This window comes from Melitaea cinxia, chromosome 21 (assembly GCF_905220565.1).
Source record: "Melitaea cinxia chromosome 21, ilMelCinx1.1, whole genome shotgun sequence".
Lineage (NCBI taxonomy): Eukaryota > Metazoa > Arthropoda > Insecta > Lepidoptera > Nymphalidae > Melitaea > Melitaea cinxia.
In genome coordinates, this window is record NC_059414.1 from 7,731,158 (window position 1) to 7,748,643 (window position 17,486).

At 38.7% G+C, this 17,486-nt stretch overlaps 1 long non-coding RNA gene across 1 annotated transcript; it reads left to right on the forward strand.

Annotated features, from left to right (window-relative positions):
* The first annotated feature begins 3,249 nt into the window (after window positions 1-3,249).
* On the forward strand, window positions 3,250-4,067 carry LOC123664169. Its single transcript, XR_006744788.1, has 2 exons — window positions 3,250-3,726; window positions 3,941-4,067. It is a non-coding gene; the product is annotated as an uncharacterized LOC123664169 (long non-coding RNA).
* The last annotated feature ends 13,419 nt before the right edge of the window (window positions 4,068-17,486 follow it).

The following is a 17,486-nucleotide window of genomic DNA, read 5'->3' on the forward strand; positions in this document are numbered from 1 at the left end:
GTTTTTCTATCGGTGTAGTACCTTACAGCTTGCTTGAGACACAGTATTGCACTCTCAGTTGATAGTTCTGGCCTAAAACCGAACTGCGCATCGTGTATATTGACTGTTTTACTGAGTTGTGTATCAAGCAAGCCATCTAGAACCTTCGCTGTGATGGTAGCAAGAGATATGGGTGTGTAGTTAGTTCTGTCTGCCGCAACACCCGTCCTATTTTTGATAATAGGCACGACTACTGTCATTGTCATTGCGTCCGGTAGAAAACCATGGCTAATGCAAAGATTGTATAGCATACCTAGGACTCTGGGAAGGTGCACGCCAGCATGGTGGAGGTGCTCGACACTAATGCCATCATGTCCAGGTGACTTCCCACGCTTCATGCTCATAATCGTATCTACTACTTCGCTAGTTGTGAAGCGTAACAAGCACTCCCCGGTATTTATTCTGTCCCCACTGCCAGCTACGGTGCAATTGACCTCAGAGGGATTTACTTTAAACTGAGTCTTAAACATATTAGCTATGTTACGGCAACCGCTAATGCCACCTACATCAGCAGGAAGACTCGGTCTTGCATTCAGTTTGTTTGTTTGTTGCCAAAATTTTCCGAAATTCTTTTTCTTATATGATGTTGCTAATATGTCAATTTTAATCAGTTCCTCATTGTCTTGGCACCACTTGAGTTTATAATTAAAGGCCCTACGAGAATCCCTCATATCCTCGTAGATGTCTCCATGCGCTGGCCTTCTCGCCCATATCCAAGACTGAAAACAATAACGAGCCAAAGCATGAAGTGGCGCCACATGCTTATTCCACCCCGTGATGAATTGTTTATTTTTACACGGTGCAGCTTTATAGCAATAAATCGCTGCATCCCGTAATATACCTACGATATTATCGTACATATTTTCGATAGCTTTTTTAAGTCCAGAATTATTACATAATTTATTACAGCAGTCTATCATTTCATAAGGACAATTAAGTAACATTAGCTTATTATTACAATAGCCTGTATATAAATTAATCTGATCACTATCCCTGTGACCCCATATTACTTTATTAATAGTTAAAAATTCAGTTGGCTGTAAACGAGAACGATCCAAGCTAAAACTACAGTAAATCTCCAAGGGATAGTGATCGGACCACGTCACATCATTCTTAATATTAATTATATCAATGTAATTTATAGCCAAACGAGTTACAAGGCAGTGATCTAACCAACGTGTACACGGCTATCACTCATATAAGTGTAAACATTAGTATAACTTGATAATAATTCATAATCACCACATACCCACTTTTGATCTTCACAAAAGCGACACATTTCATTAAAAAATAATTTCCCAAGGTGCGCATTAAAGTCACCTAGAATAAAAGCCACTTCAATACCGCTGCCTCAATAATTGCGTTAATTTCACTCATACAGTCTTTGAAATCTGTGAGATTTTCAATACAGTCCACTGGCATATACACAGAAAAGTACAGTATAGCTTGCTCACGAAACTGACACTTGATAGCACATAACCTATCATTGTTACATTTAACTACACACACAGATGTAAACACATTCTTACGCCATAACAGCGCTACACCTCCGTGCGGACGGCTGCGCAACATGCCTCCACCCGCATCCACCGTCGACGTACCCGTAGTCTCAAACTCATCATGCACAGTGCTAAGGTATGCCAGATCATATGGCATAAGCCAGGTCTCCTGTCACGCTACCACATCCGCCGAATCGCATAAACTTCTCACGCTGTTCACTGATCTCTTTAGCGATTTACAATTAAAACTCACTCAAGTTCAAACTGTGATTTTTTTGTCTATAATTTTGTGCCATTACTTAGGTTTTTGCTCACGATCAACCATAGCCTTTTTACCATATCTAGATAGAAAATATTTTCTAAAATATATACCTTCCGGCCACACCTCAGTATCCGTAAATAAATGCAATTTACCGCTAGGTATATAAAACTTAAAAGATATGTATTCCTTTGATCTTTTCGTATTAATTTTCGTATTTTTTGTAGATAAATAAAGGGATCATGCTATCAGCTGCTTTTAATTTAGTCTCAGCATTCACGCTGGCAGAACCTCTCATACCTTTAAAGCGGGACGTCCTCCTACGCTTTACAACACGAACCCATTCACCTTCGTTGTCATTTTGCATTCCGTTGACTGCGCCACCCAGCGCACTCTTTACAATATTGCATGACGTCACCTTCTCAGACGTCCGCGCTTGCTCCTTTGAAGTAATGCTTAATGCATCCGAAGTGTTGCCGCGGTGGGCCTCCTGGCCGCGGTGGGCCTCCACATGTGTCAGCTGTTGCGCAGGAGCTGAGTCGAGTGCGACAGAGATAGACTGTCTACTGTTTACCGCCACAGGGCTTGCGTGTGACGGAGACGAGTGTTCAAAAAATCGTCTACCCTCATTAATTTTCGCGGACGCATCACCTTCTAGGCCGATCAATAGCCCCATCGGTCCGCTAGCACATTCATAACTATCCTGCAGACAGAAACTGCCTCTATTTTTATTAACATAAGTTCCATTCTGTTTTGCTTGCATGAACAATGTACTTTCTTTGTTCTTAAATTATTCATCTAGATCGCCTTTCTTGACGTAGTCATCCTGACTCTGAAGTAGTGTATGTACTTTGTTTTGTAGTACGATGATATCCTTCAAAACACGCGTTGCATCAACATGATCGAATGTCACAGGTGGCAACTTATGCAGACTTTTAGCAACAAATATAGGTATGTCATCTGGTTCTGTACTACGTAATACCCCAATAATATCTTCTATGTTTTTCTGCTTTCTATCTTCACCTTTTCTATCTTCACCTTTTCTTTTCACTAGACGAGATGATATTGAGCTGAACAGTAAGCATTTTGCCTTAAAAATCTCGTCTTCTTCAAATGATTGTCGACATAAAAGCGCCAAACTCACATTATTCATGACGTCTATTTTATTTTGACAAAAACAGAGCACCTCATTTATCACAACATTACAATTATTACATTTTACTGTATCCATTTTTAATAAGAGGTCACCGACCTTCAGCCGATCGCACGCGCTGTTAGCTGACGACTGAACATATGATTTTAGCAATAAACTCCGAAACTACTCTTTTAAAGAACAATAAAAAAAAAAATTAAATTCACACAAATACCGTAATCTTTTGCCATTAGTGCGCCAATATTTGTCGGTACCCCCCAGCAGCGTCGCCAGTGAGCAATTATTTAGTGAAGCTGGTCTTATATACGAAGAACATCGAAACAGATTGTTAGGTGCAAAAGCGGCCAAATTACTTTTCATAAAATATAACTTACCACTACTAAATTTTTAATATTAAATAATTTTAAGTTGCAATATTGTTTTCTATTGTAGATTTCTAATATATCTATTTCTTATTTAGGCTTGGTGTGTATTTAATACTTAATAAAGGAATATATTTGTATTTTTTTTTTCATATTATTTACACTTTCGTTTCTGCATCCGTTTCCGTTTCCGTTTCTGCTAAAATTTACTATTAACATCTGTTTCCGTTAAGACACTTTCGTTGCATCACTAACACACAGCTGTCGGCTTTAATGCGTATAGTTGGCAAATTGTTATAGTTGACCAATCTTGCAATTAATAAATTACAAGTGATACTTTCTGCTTACTGCGTCTGTAGAGTTCAATTAAAAAGAATCTTTCACTACATTACTATTGTGAGACTTATTTTTAGGGTAAACTATCCAGAAACATGTATCATCATTACAGCCTATACAGTCCACTGCTGGACATAGGCCTCCACAAGCTTACGCCAAAAATAACGTGAACTCATGTGTTTTGCCCATAGTCACCACGCTGGGCAGGCGGGTTGGTGACCGAAGAAACATGTAAGTTCAGTAATATTTTTTAGTTTCATTTATGTTAATGGTAATTTTTTTTTTCTTGCAGGATATTTAATTATACACCTTAATTGCATCAACACGTACATCTGGTATAAGAGCGTACTACAAATATTATAATTTCTTAAGAAACCTGTCAATATTGTGAAATTAACATTATAACATTTTAAAAAATCCTCCTGACTTCTGATTTACTTTATAAACCCAAGCGTTGAAAGGAATCTTTTCCATCGTTATTTATCTTATATGGTTGTAAAAGCCTTCAGTCTAATGTAACACCTACGTCTTTACAAACATAATTTGACCCGTATCAAGTTTCTATTGATATTCAATCGGATGTCGCATTAGCATAAAATCTACGATCGCCATGTCCCACTCCGTTGACCCCATCAAAAGCACTGCACCTGCGTCCCACGGCTGATATTAAGTCCAAAGTCCGTGCTCCTCAACGCGCTTAGTAGGTTCTACTTGGTTATTCTACTTGCTTTCAAATTTTATTGAGAATAATAAGTTCAAATGATTAGGCTATTGTGAACAGAATAGCTATCGGATGAAGTTTCTCAACTGTAGTTTCTCAACTCTAGTGTTCCCCTGTGCGCCAGAGTTGTTCAGTAGGGAAATCCTGTTCTTCTTTTTGACGAATCAGCACTACACAAAAGACAACACAAAAAAGGTAAAGAAATTCAATCGAGATGCTTAGCTCTAGATTACGTATATCCTATGCTACATCCCCAGTCCTACTTCTAACTTTATCGATGTGAATATGTATACCTTAATAACCCCTAACTAATGAGAAATTGGTGCTCATTAATTGATTTGATACGAGGTTATAAACTACTTACAGCACAAAGATTTAAAAAATACTTCCGGTTACATAAGCACAGTGGCGTAGCGTGGTTGTCGGTCTCCCGGGGCGGAAGAAAATTTGGCCGCCCTCTTATTTAGGTATTTCAGTTTAATGTATACTACATATTACATACATTATTATAGAGAACTTTTCGGGAAGAACAGTCATCATTATTTTGCTTTGCACGGGCGCAATGCTAATACTAAATATAAAATAAATATTCGCAACGTATGCGCAAAAAATGTGTTTCTTTACGACATCACGTTAGAAACCTCTAAAACTAACAGTGTTCCTCTACTATATTATGCATGTATTATACATATAAACCTTCCTCTAGAATCGCTCTATTTACTAAAGAAAACCGCGTCAAAATCCGTTGCGTAGTTTTAAAGATTTAAGAAAACAGACAGCGAAAAGCGACTTTGTTTTATACTATGTAACACGTGGTTCAATAAGTCCCGAGACTAAGTACTAAAAAAAGGTCTTTTTTATAAAATTAATTTTTATTCATCAACATAGTCCCCTCCAAGAGCGATACAGTCCCTCCAACGCTTTTCTAACTTTTCTATCCCATGTGTGTAGAACGATTTGTCTTTGGCTTCAAAATAAGCCTCCGTTGCTGCGATAACTTCACTATTTGAGTCAAATTTCTTACCCTGAAGCATTTTTTTGAGGTCTGCAAACAGCCAGTAATCGCTGGGGGCCAAGTCTGGCGAATAAGGGGGATGAAGAAGCAATTCGAAGCCCAATTCGTTAATTTTGGCCATCGTTCTCACGGACTTGTGACAAGGCGCGTTGTCCTGGTGAAACACCACTTTCTTTTTGTTCATGTGAGGCCGTTTATCCGCAATTTCGTACTTCAATCGCTCCAATAAGCACATGTAATAGTGACTATTTATATTTTGCCCCTTTTCAAGGTAGTCGATGAAAAGTATTCGATGCGCATCCCAAAATATAGACGCCATAACCTTACCGGCCGATTTCTGAGTCTTTGGACGCTTCGGGCGGCTTTCACCAGCCGCTCTCCACTCCGCTGCCTGCCGATTGGATTCCGGAGTGAAATGGTATATCCAGGTTTCATCCATTGTTACATACCGACGTAAAAAAATCCTCTTTATTATGATTCATCAGCGCCAAACATCGCTCTGAATCATTGATACGTTGTTCCTTTTGATTAGTTGTAAGCAAACGCGGCACCCACTTAGAAAAAAGCTTTTTCATGGCCAAATTTTTATGTAAAATAGTGAAAACACTACCAGCTGAAATCTTCACTATCTCGGCTATCTCTCGCACTTTTACCTTCCGATCTTCCAATACGATTTTGAGGACTTGGTTAATATTTTGTTGAGTCACTGCTTCATTTGGACGACCTGAGCGTTCCCCATCATTGGTGTCCATGCGACCGCGTTTGAAGTCGGCATACCACCGACAAATGGTTGCTTTAGAGGGAGCTGATCCTACATAACATTTTATAAGCCATTGCTGTGCTTCAACGGTATTTTTTCCCATTAAAAAACAATGTTTTATCAACACGCGAAACTCGTTTTTTTCCATTGTATCGAAATTACAACCGTAGCGTCACTTAAATGTTTCAAAAACAATAATTTTATTGTTCCATTTTTAAAAATTTGTCACATATTCTTGTATTGATAGCCAGTACTTTTTAAAAATCAAAAGAGTTTTTAATATATGCGCCATTTCCAGGTTAGTCTCGGGACTTATTGAACGATCTAGTATGTTTATCCTGCTATCGGTCGGCTTTATAAGTTCCGAGGTGGTAGTGGAACTGTGTTATCCCTTAGTCGCCTCTTACAACAGCCACGGGAAGAGCTGCTATATTCTTTACTGCCGTAACTACACAGTAATTTAATATAATATATATTGCAATGCAATAAAAAATCAAATATATAATTAATAAAAACCACAAACGAAGTAATACAAGAAGTATAACACAACATAACAATACACTTTATTGTACACCAAAACAGAAATAATACATATTATGGACTTAAACAGAGTATCATCAGGTAAAAAGGGCGGCCTTATCGCTGAAAAGCGATCTCTTCCAAGCAACCTAGGGGCAAAGGAGTTGGTATTGTGTCAGTGTAGGTGTACAAATTGAGACATAAACGTTTGAATATATTTACTTATTTACATACATACATACACACATAAACACATTCATAAACACATACATAAATACATACATACGTACATACATACACATATACATAAAAATAAACATATACATACACAAACACTAAGAAATTCAAATCGTTGCTTTAGATAAGCAGGTGCAACAGGGTTAAATAGAATAGAGTAAAGTAAGTTAAGAATATGCGTATTCCTGCGAAAGCGAATTGGGAGAATTCAGAGATATGATCATATTTACGAAGTCCAAATACGAATCTTATACATAAATTTTGGATTCACTCAAGTTTATTAATCCGCTCTTCAGTAATTTCAAGATAACATGTGTCTGCGTAGTCCAGAATTGGTAATAGAAGACTATTTGCAAGGACAATTTTGGTGGGAATTGGAAGTAGATTATGCAGCCTGCGAAGAGATCCAGCCGAAGCAATAACCTTACGACTGACTTCACAAATCTGCGGACCCCATGATAGGTGTTGATCAAAAATAACGCCTAGATTCTTCACATTTTCACTATATGGAATTTCAATACCATCAAAAATTACAGGAGGTAGTTGAGATCGATTTATAGGGCTAATTAATTTAGAACTTCCTATAATTATAGTCTTAGTTTTGGTTGGATATACTACTAATCCGCAAGCTTTACTCCACGTAGTAATGGCAAGTAGATCACCATTTATACGAGATACACATTAAGGCGTCACTTACAGTAGAGTGAGAGTATATTTTGAGATCGTCTGCATAGAGGTGGTAGAGAGAAGTTATAATATTACAAATGGAATTATTAAATATAGAAAATGATAGAGGAGAGAGCACACCACCCTGAGGGACACCAGCAGCAGCCAATGACCAGTTTGAAAATGTGTCATTCAATTTAATTCGCTGCCGGCGACCCTGCAAGTAACTTTGACACCAATCAGTATAGACAAGAAGCTATAAATAATGTATCACGTATTTATTATTTTATATTATTAATTTAAATTTGGTCTTTTATAAAGATATTCGATTAATTTCTTTTTTTTTTGTAATTCTGTACCTCTACTAATTATTAACAAAAATATTCAATATATTATCAGTTTTAGAAATAATTAGAGCAGTAATATGGTATCGTTAATTATTTTAATGTAAAATGAATTTTACTTTTATGTGTGGCTTATTAATATTGTCCATTCATTTACTCTTATTTACTTTAATTGTCTGTGGTCGTAAGTATGCCATATTTTTTTACTAAATAAGACACTATGGAATATACTACATTTGCCTTTTCCGGAACCTACCCACTCCAGCCTGCAAAATAATGATATTTGTAATAAAGAAAAAAATACTTATCGGATTTTCAATAGCTCAATTTAACTGCGTTGTCCTTTTTAATTACTCACCGTAAATTATTTAATTAAAAATCAAAAAAGTCGTTGAAATAAATTCATTTATCAATAATTTTGGAGCAAAGAATAATATTTCAATTACTTTGTAAAAAGACAAAGTTTTAAAATAAAGGTAACTTTTAATCATGAGTTGATTTTTAAATAAATTAAACAAAATGAATAAGTTAATAAGTTATAAAAATACCTGATAATAGATGATGTTTATGCTTGTAGTGTTTCAGCTCCATTTCACTTGAAGCCTTTTTTTTGCTTCGCATCATTGCTGTGTGCAATTGCGCATGCGCAGCGCTCACCTGTCTATTATATAGGTAAAAGTTAAATTTCTTCAAACTATTTATATTTATTTAAAAATTAAGGAAAGTGGAGCTGTTCCAAACTATACTTGAGCAATTATAAATGCAACTTGAGCAGTTTTTTAACACTTTGAGCAATTTAAAATATTGTATACATCAAAAGATATAGGAGTTTGAAATTATATTATTATTATTAAAAGCCGTGTGGTTCCCGGCAGAGTAGAATAGGGCCACCCCTTCCTAAGCCTAGGATGTCGTAGAAGGCGACTAAGGGCAATCAAAGCTGCATAACACTTGCACAGCCTCCTCGGAGAGCGTGAGTGCCTCTCCGAGTGAGTATCTTTGCACTCAAAATCACAAGGATGGAGGAAAAATTGAGAAGAAAACAACACATAGGGCCGCTGCCTGGGGGACGCCAGGGCACGTCTGGAGCTGGCGCTGGACGTGGCAGCATGCGGGCCGCCAGACACCCCCGCCGACCAGCACCACCATCTGACCGGTCGGTTAATTCACCATCCCCACCACTTGGCTTGGTGCCGACAGAGTCTCGAGGGACTCAGCATTCGGCGCCCGCCGCTGGTGGAGTGCGCCGCATGAGATGGATAACCGCAATGAACGAAAGTGTCATGCGATCGTACTATAAGGCTGTCGGGGGGGGGGGGGGGGGGACCGGGCGGATTGGCTTCCGGATGATAATGCACCGCAAGTTCCTGCTGCTTGAGCCAAATGTAACTGTCATGGAATAGAACCTGGCAGATCAAGCTCGGTACATCCAACAAAAGGGCATATTCAACGCCGCCGAGTTCGAAAGGTTTCGACGTGAGGCTGCTCCTGAAGTCGAACCCGTGTCCACGGTGCGCGGCGCAGTATCAACGCAACAAGAAAGCGTTTGTAGCGAAGCGCATCTGGAGGCGATCACTGAGGGAGCAGTCAAGAGATCTTGCAAGAGGCGATTTCTGAGATTCGGGGCGCTCCTCTGGAACTGAGATCCCGAATTTCTCGCCTCACTCTCAATGCCGTGACGCGGAGTGCCATTGAGGCAGCCAACAGGCTGTTGCCTCCCTATTTGGAGAGCAGCCTCAGCTTGGAGGATACGGTTTCTATTCTCTTCGGTGCCGCTCTAGCGGTGCATCGCCTTGTCGGAGCCAAGACCCAGGAGCCTGGACGCGCTACTCATAACGTACCAGCCTGGAAGAGGAGAATAGAACGCCGTATCAGCCTGGCCAGGGCCCTCATTGGCAGGCCCGCCGCTAGCCGTGTTGTCGCCCGCGTGCAATACCGATTATGCCGCCCAACGACTATCTATCGAAATCTTCTATCAACTTTCTTGTATCCAAACTGTCTAAAATTTCATGTTCAATTGAAACTATAGCTAAATAACTAAGTCTTTGCTGAAGCATTGTTGATCTTAAATAATTTTTGATCATTTTTAATTTTGAAAAGGATCTTTCACCAGATGCAACTGAAACTGGCAGTGTAAGTAATATGTACGATTTTATTTTTGTGTTACCCTCACATTAGGAATTCTAAACATTTTTGAATATCGTATCAAAAATTGACCGCTCCAGCGGGATTCGAACCCGCGTCTCCGACTGACCGTGTCGGCGCTCTAGCCAATTAAGCTATGGAACGATGTACCCGCCAGAGCGAAATTTTTGATATGATGATTTTTATTTTCGGTTTAAGCGAACCGTGGCGCCGTCTATAGTGAGTTCTTTACAGAGACCCGTAACTATTCAAAGTTTCATATTACAATGAAAATCTTTGACAGGAGACGACACCATGCTATTTTTAATATGTACGATTTTATTTTTGTGTTACCCTCACATTAGGAATTCTAAACATTTTTGAATATCATATCAAAAATTGACCGCTCCAGCGGGATTCGAACCCGCGTCTCCGACTGACCGTGTCGGCGCTCTAGCCAATTAAGCTATGGAACGATGTACCCGCCAGAGCGAAATTTTTGATATGATGATTTTTATTTTCGGTTTAAGAGAACCGTGGCGCCGTCTATAGTGAGTTCTTTACAGAGACCCGTAACTATTCAAAGTTTCATATTACAATGAAAATCTTTGACAGGAGACGACACCATGCTATTTTTAATATATGTACGATTTTATTTTTGTGTTACCCTCACATTAGGAATTCTAAACATTTTTGAATATCACATCAAAAATTGACCGCTAACCCAACCTAAGGTCTTAAAGACATCCTCCAACGCAGTGGTAAACAGTTTCGGTGATATTACTTCTCCCTGTCTTACCCCACGCTAGAAGGAAATAGGTCCTGTAGTGCTATTCTGTAAGAACATTTTTGTGTCTCGACAGCGGAATCCGCGGTGAGATATCAAATTCGTATTCATTAAAACTCGACAGTCCCGTAGCGCCACACTTGTGAGTGCGGCGACGAGTCGAACCCTGTTGCGTGAGAACGTTGACATTTAATAGTATGAATTCGGTATTCTGTAAGGGGATTTAGCGCTTCACACATCACAATTCGAGACTTGATTCGTCACTTGACTTCATGCACATATTCTAAAATAAAGTCATAAGAAAAGAATATCGATAAAATAAACACAGCTCTAAATTGCCGCTCTTCGATTCGACACTTCACATCGCTTGTGCGTACGGAATGTTTACAGAATTCCAAACCAAGGTGAAGTGGGTTCGCTTTCGAAGTGAGCGCTGTCACTCAGGTGAAGCTCGATATCGAAATTGTTATTTACAGAATAGCCCTGCTGTTCTCTGGTCCTGGACATGAACGGTCATCGTCACCGCGTCGTACATACATTTCAGTATCTCGATATATCGCCAGTCAATATGACATCTCTGCCGAGAGTCCAGCAGGGCTATTCTGTAACTAACAATTTCGATATCGAGCTTCACCTGAGTGACAGCGCTCACTTCGAAAGCGAACCCACTTCACCTTGGTTTGGAATTCTGTAAACATTCCGTACGCACAAGCGATGTGAAGTGAGTGTCGAATCGAAGAGCGGCAATTTAGAGCTGTGTTTATTTTATCGATATTCTTTTCTTATGACTTTATTTTAGAATATGTGCATGAAGTCAAGTGTCGAATCAAGTGTCGAATTGTGATGTGTGAAGCGGTAAATCCCCTTACAGAATACCGAATTCATACTATTAAATGTCAACGTTCTCACGCAACAGGGTTCGACTCGTCGCCGCACTCACAAGTGTGGCGCTACGGGACTGTCGAGTTTTAATGAATACGAATTTGATATCTCACCGCGGATTCCGCTGTCGAGACACGAAAATGTTCTTACAGAATAGCACTACAGGACAGCCCAGGTCTCGACAGAGTCGAAGGCTTTCTCGTAGTCCACAAATGCCATATACAGCGGTTGATTATATTCTTCTGTCTTTTGAATAATCTGCCGAACAGTATGGATGTGGTCCACGGTGCTGTAGCCATTTCGAAACACAGCCTGCTCCGGTGGTTGGAATTCGTCGAGTTTTCTGGCGAGACGATTCGTAACAACCCTCGACATCGAAAACAGCTTATAGACGTGGCTCAGAAGTGAGATCGGTCTGTAATTCTTCAACAGAGACTTATCGCCTCTCTTAAAGAACAGCACCACCACACTCCTGGACCACGCCTCCGGTGTGGTACCTCGGTGGATGACGGCGTTAAAGAGTCTTGCCAAGGCTTTTAGGACAAGTCGCCCTGCAGCTTTAAGGAGCTCAGTGGTAACTCCGTCATCCCCCGGGCCCTCCCGTTTTTAAGCTGACCGAGCGCTGCACTAATGTCGCCCTCTTCGAAGTCCGGGATACTCTCCGAATAATGGCACAACAATGGTGCCGTGGATCTTCGGTGTCCCAAGTTGCAGGCTTGCGTGCCAAATTTTTTTGTGTTTCCTCTGTGATTGTTCCGCCACCTTGTAATCTTTTTCTCAATTTAATTTAATTTAATTTACTCTTTATTGTACACATAAAAAAGTTTACAATTTACAAAACGATTCACAAAAAGAAATGTACAACAGGCGGTCTTATCGCTAAACAGCGATCTCTTCCAGACAACCAGCTTGGAGGAGAAAATGTGAAAAAAGCGGAAAGGGTGTACAGAATTAAAATTAATAGAACAGGAAGAAAACCAAATATACACACATACATGCATACATATACATACATGCACATAATAAAAATATATTAACTATACAAAAAAAAATTACAGAACACATTACATAATAATATGTACACACACTACGCATATAAATACATGTCAACATAAGCACATATATACACACACATACATACATAATATTATAAATAACTAAGTATTATTAAGTAACAGTCGTAGAACAAATAAGAATATATAAATATATACAAATATCAGTGACTAATGACGAACTGGACGACAGTATTTCAAAGTCTTAAGTAGTGTTTTTTAACCATCTTTTTAAAGGAATCCAGTGATGTTGCACGTCTAATGTGTAATGGCAAAGCATTCCATAGTCGTGCAGCCTCAATGCTAAAAGACTTGCTGTAGAAGGCAGTAGAGTGATTACAGATCTTCAGAGTTAGATTTTCACTAGAACGAAGTGATCTATTGTGTGAGTCACAGAGAAATTCAGAGCGTTCTTTCAAATAAGAAGGAAGGAAGGGACTAAATAGTACAGAATATAGGAGAGATAATATATGAGTATTCCTGCGCAAACGTATAGGAAGCCATTTGAGCTTCGCACAGAACTCAGAGACGCGGTCATACTTGCGAAGACCAAATATGAATCGAATACAGAGGTTTTGGAGTCGCTCAAGTTTATTTAGTTGATCCTCCCTTAGGTCTAGATAGCAAGTGTCAGCGTAATCAAGGATAGGATGAAGAAGAGATTGGGCAAGAACAATTTTAGTAGGAGTAGGAAGAAAATTACGCAACCTTCTTAATGAACCGACAGACGCAAATATTTTTTGCTAACTTCACAGATCTGTGGATACCACGACATAAATTTGTCAAACATTATACCCAGGTTTTTTACTTTTTCACTGAAAGGAATTACCACACCGGCAAAAGTTATTTGCGTCAAATTCGGCCAATCAATTCGTGAAATAAGCTGTTGGCTTCCGATAATTATAGCCTGCGATTTTGATGGATTAACCTTCAGACCAAAGTCTTTGCTCTAGTCATTGATACGTTCGAGTTCCTGATTTAAAGCGTTAATCGTATTAGGTAGGTCTGTTAAGCTTGTATGTAAGTAAATTTGGAGATCGTCAGCATACAGGTGGCCACCTTGCGCTACACCGGCATTGATATTAGCCCAGTCAGAAAAAGTGTCGTTAAGTCGCACACGTTGCCGGCGCCCATGCAAGTAAGAGTGAAACCAGTCAATCGCTATAGGAGATATGTTAAGAGAATTCAATATGGCAAGCAAAATGTCGAAGTCTACACTATTGAAACCATTACTAAAATCAAGCAATGTCAAAACAGTGAACTTTCGGTTATCTTTTGCCATGCGAATATCATCAGTGATTTTAACTAATGCAGTAGTCGTACTGTGGCCTGCGCGGAATCCTGATTGAAATGGGTTTAAAAGGTTGTATCTGCAGAGGAAAAGGTTAAATTGATTATAAGTAAGGCGCTCGAGAACTTTAGAAAGGAACGGTAGGATAGAAATAGGGCGAAGATCGGAGAAAGAGGTAGAATTGGGTTTTTAGGCAATGGGATGATTATAGCATCTTTCCAATAAGATGGAAATGTACCGCTACTAATAGAAAAATTGAAAATATTTGTTATTATAGGAACTAAATAATCTATAATAGGAATTACCATTTGACGACTAATGCAATCAGAACCAACACTGTTAGATGATACCGCTAAAATATTCTTCTTAACATCACTATTCGTGAATTGACTAAATTAAAAAAAGGGAGTATCACGAGTTGGAGAAGCTGAAATTTGAGAAATTGTATTTAATTTTGTTATGTTATCAAATGTAACAGAAGATGAGAAATGCTGATTAAGGGAATTTAAATTTAAGTTCTGGGAATTAATATCTCGTTGCTGCTTGCCAACTCCTAGTGATTTGAGGAAATTCCAAACTCGGGCTGAGTCATCTTCCTCTAAGACAGACTTAAGACAGAATTATAATTATGAAAAATTACAAAAAATTATAAAATGCCTATTGGTCGCGCGACTCGCGCGCGGTGACCGGCTAGCCAGCTGCGGACTAGGCGCCCCAAGTTGGTATCCTATGCGCGCCCTCTAAGTAGGAGTCGACCGGCCAGTGGTATAATGACTAGAATTAGGTATGAGTTTTGCCGCCCCCTGGGCGCGCCGCCCGTGTGCGATGCACGATTTGCACGCCCGCTTACGGCGGCCCTGCTCATTGGTAGGCTGCTAGCTTTCAGGTCGGACAACACAAGGCCAAGGATTGTGCGCTCTGTTAGAATGGCCTTCAACGGGCTAGGCGTCAGCATCGATCAGCTGATAAACTAACAGAGCGCATCGACGGCCTGAAGCAGAGAATCGCGGCATGGGGAAAGCGCATTCGCAGGTACTCTGAGAGAGTTGAGCGCTTCCGACAAAATCGCCTCTTCGTGAGTGATCAGAAAAGGTTCTATAGAAATCTGGAGAACCCGATACCGTGCTGTGCTTCCCTAAAACCGAGTACGGTTGACCTCGTCGCCTTCTGGCGCAACATATGGTCAAGGGAGGTGGAGCATGAGGAAGGCCCTTGGATTGCGGCGGTTCAGGACGCATGTGTCATCCCATATATCCCATCCCATTATAACCTCATTTCCTCTTGGTAAATTAATTAAAAATTGTACAAAGCTACCTCCTAGATTCAATATATCTAAAGCCAATTCTGATACCTGGAATCAATTTAGTAATAATGTTGACTTTAAACTTAATCAGAAAATATCAGAAATATCAGTGATTAATGTTATGCACAAATTTTTTTGAATGCATTAAATTGACAGTGCTAATGAAGTATTCATCCGCTGTTTGGAAAAACATTAGAAGATTTAGATCAGCTTATAATACCTCCTCATCTCTAACTTTTCCATCTCTTCTAATAGACGATTTTCTTGATAGAATTTCTCCCCCAACTGTTAATTTCTGTAAACGAATCATCTGAATTAAACTCTCCCTTTTCAATCTCGGAATTAAAGAACGTTTTAGAACATACATCAGATTCTGCACCTGGACTAGATCAATACCATAGTACTCTGTGTCTGTTTATACCATAGTACTCTGACTCTGCGCTCTGTGGACTAAATAGAATTTATTATTCTTTCATTACTCATTTAAATGACACAAGCTTGACATTTTATTTTTGATAAATTCTATTTTCAATCTGGTCACATTCCTTCAAATTGGAAATCACAAATCGTAATTCCAATATTAAAACCTAATAAAGATCCCTCTTCTGCTTTGTTCTATCGTCCTATTGCCCTTTCATCTGTTCTCCTAAAAATCTGCGAAATTCCATAGATAATATTAGTTTACTTACTACTGATATCAGGCTAGCATTTTCTGTTAATAATTCTGTCATTGCAGCATTTTTGGATTTATCTAATGCATAGACAATGTTGTGATCCCAATTCTTAAACAAAAACTTCTATACCTACAGATCCCCCCAAAAATTATTTGTTTTATTATAAATATGCTTAATGATAGATCTATTTTTCTTATTGACGGCGATCAAAAATATTCTAGAGTTCTTTCTAAAGGCCTTCCACAAGGATCCATTTTGAGCCCCATATTGTATAATTTATACACATATGATCTAGACTTAAATATCGATAAAACGATTGAGGTTTTGCAATATGCGGATGATTTATTATTATATGTAAAAAGTAAAAACATTGAATTAGCATGTACAGAGTTAACGACGTCTCTTCATTATTTAAAAAAAAATGGCTTGATGATCATGGTCTAAATTTATCTCCATCTAAAAGTTCAGTGGTTTTATTCTCCCGTATGCGATCAACCACTTCACGTTTTTTACGATGAGACCATTATACCACAAAAACAAGATTTTAAATTTTTAGGCGTTATTATACACAATAAACTTACAGGCATCCCTCTTTGCAATTTTATCGCCAGTAAGTGTGAAAAAAATAATTTACATCATAAGGTGTTTTGCAGGAGTTTGGTGGGGTGCCTGTCCTTTTTACTTGAAACTTGTGTATAATGCTCTCATACGGAGTGTCATGGAATATGGTTCTTTCTTATTAGAACCGGGTCTTCTTTCTGGATTTAAAATGTTAAACAAAATTCAAAATAAATGCTTAAGAATAATTTTTGGAGCAATGAAGTCAATTAACGCTTTACAAATCGAGTGCTGCGATCCCCCGTTACAATTACGACATCAGTATTTGTCTGATAAATTTCTTTTTCGCCGTCTACAGCTTTCCAATCATCCCCTTATTAAAAAAAATTCATCTTTTAGCTTACTTTGTGTCGAATCACCGTACTGGATTCATAAATCCAATCCATATTTAGTCAACAGCTATTATAAGTTCAAATCTCTTTCTGCACCTTTACATCAATCTAACATGCTACCTTTGTTATCTTGTCCCTACGAATCTCTCATTCTATCGCCACAAATATTGAATATGGGTATATCTAAGTCGGATTTTGTAATAGCTAATGAAAAATTTAATACAATTGGCTACTTGACAGTTTTCGGAAAATTAATTTAAAATTTTCCTAGGTTTATTTTATACCTCTTACAACTAATCATCTTTCCAAAAAAGCCTTATTTTATAGAGAAAATCAAAACTTTCATTCAATGATTTTAAATTCGCGCCAAAACTGTCAGTCACGTGACACTTGGGGGCTGTGACGTCATATTTCACAAAACAAAACAATCTAATACGACGCTCTAATCGAGTACATTGCATTGATCTAAATAAGCTCTAACGTGTATATTATTTTGAGTACAAATTTCAGATT